The sequence below is a fragment of the Arachis ipaensis genome, chromosome B09 (assembly GCF_000816755.2).
Source record: "Arachis ipaensis cultivar K30076 chromosome B09, Araip1.1, whole genome shotgun sequence".
Taxonomy (NCBI): Eukaryota; Viridiplantae; Streptophyta; class Magnoliopsida; order Fabales; family Fabaceae; genus Arachis; species Arachis ipaensis.
The window spans coordinates 145,064,197-145,066,725 of record NC_029793.2 but is presented as its reverse complement, the minus strand read 5'-3'; positions in this window follow the sequence as shown (position 1 = coordinate 145,066,725).

Sequence of the window (2,529 nt, the reverse complement as noted above, 5' to 3'; positions counted from 1 at the left end):
ACCATATCAAGTTGATTTATATCTTTTATGGTTATAATTATCTATATTAAAATTTTTTATAATAAAAAATTATCATTTACTCATCGTCTAATACACTTGTAGATTATTTCATAGATAGAATTTAAAGGATATACTAGAGCAGGAAACTAGTGCTTAATTATTAGTCTTCCCTTTTCTTGTTTTGACCCTCCCAATTTCAAAGGTTATTAGATGGAAATAAAGAATACGTTATTGTTTTCTTTGTTAAACTATTTGTTACATTCTAACTAAAAAATGACTTAGAACTAGTCTCTGTTCCTTCCCTCATCTCCCTCAATCTTCTATTTTAACATTCTAAGCCATCTTAACGTATTCTACCTACGCGTTTCATTCTATTGCTACCCCTCTTCTTTTTCATGTTTTGTTAAACTAAGAAACTCTATGAATTATTGATTAAGATTAACAATTAAATAGTAATAAGTGAATTTCCAGATTCCATAATCACTACTAAGTACTAAGTTCAATTCCTAACACCTTCCCACGGTTTTCCAATTCCACAAACGCGGAAACGCCTATGTTTGATTATGTTGTATACCTAGTGAACGTGGAAACATTTTATAGAACAAACCTTAATGAGATGTACGTAAGTGACAGTTACATACAGACAAAATAAATAACCAAGTTTATATTAAAGTGGAAGACCACTGCTAAATGATTTAATGATTTTATATAATTCCTTAATTTATTGTGTAAATCTTGCAACACAAAAATATCATGGGGCTCTGTTGTTGCCAAATAGATTAAAATTTGTTATTAATGTGTTTCATGTTTGCCAACGCGTGTCTCTATGTTGGTGGAGTAAGAATGTAAGATCACGAGAGAAAGTCAGAGAAACAAGAAGATACCATTAACGGGCATTGCATCTGGATCCAATGGTTTAAGGTTAGCAGATTCATTAATCTAAGCAATATGTAGTAATTTTATAACAGCCACAATTTTAAGCTAACTATATGTCAAGACTAGCTGTGACAAAGTCTCCACCAGTACCAGGTCAACGACGGTATTGTGTCTCTCTCATTTGAATCTTACTCACTTTTTTTTATATTTTTAAGGCCATCATTAATCAGCTAGTTTTTTTTATATGAAAAAAATATCGATTTTTTTATTAAAAATAAAATTATTTAGTATAATTATAAGTGAATAAATTTTATAAATAGATATTTATATAAAATCTGTGATATACGGATATTGATACGTGGAAAAACTCAATAAAAATTCAAACAAAAATCTGTTTTAACCGCAGAAATATCAAAAATAATTTTTTCACAACTTATGCGATTAAGTAGACAATACCAAAAATACTTTAAGTAGCAAATATAATGACAAAAATTAAAATTCTGGTGTCTGATTATTTAATTTCTACTATTATATTTGTTGTTTGGAGTATATTTGATATTGCCTATTTAATCGCACAGGTTGTGAAAAAATTATTTTTGGTGCTTCCGCGGTTAGACAGGTTTTTGTTTGAACATTTGTGGAGTTTTCCCAATAAAATGGTATCAGAGCCTATGGTTAATCGCAATGGCAGAGCTTTGTGTGGGTAAGGGGGCATGACGCAAAATTTTTGTAAAAATATTAGTAATTCTACTTTAAAGAAAATAAATTAGCTTGTTTGATTAAATTGATATACTTTTAACTTATGTATCTGAATTTTATGTCTATTTTCACCATTCTTTCAAACTTTTTATTCTATTCTATTTGACATAACAAATAGCATATCTTTAAATCAACAACACATGACATATTTTTAAAGCAACGTTACAAATTAAATATCATTATAGAATTAACACTAAATTATATTTAGCTTCTCATATAGTTTCATGCATTATTTTATTTTTAGAATAATAAAAATTATAATATAACTAATAGTAATATAAGTTATTAATAAAAAGTTATTATTTTATTTTTAAATTAACTTTACAAATTTAATATCATTATAGTATAACACTATTTACATTAATAAATTTTGATATTTTTATTTTATTAGAAATTTAAGACTTTGTTTTGTTGTATTATATTATTTAATTTGTAATAAAAATAATAATAATTAATCTTGAAATTTTTGAGAGATAAATATTATCAAAAATAAAATTAATCTCCAATGGTTAATCATTCTGGTGGTTTTAAGGAGTATTCAAGGTGAAGTATCGAAAGTCTTCCCGGCAAAGATGGTCCGAGCGGCGTGTCCCGCGGTGTTTTGCGACGGTGTGATGGACGAATATTCGTGGTGGAGGAGTTACAAAGAGGGGGAGATGTGAAAGCTTACACTTGACGGTGAAATTGTTAAGGTTGCAAGTGTGAGAAGTGTATGAAATTAGTCCTATATCAAAGAAAATAAGGAAGAATGAAGAGTTTATAAGATGAGAGATCAATTAATTTAACTTATTATCTTAAGGTTTTAAGTTGGATGTGGTGTCTTCATGATACAACATAGGACACGAAAGCAACCATAGGCAATTCAAGGGAGGTCGCCCCAATTTTTTATTTTTT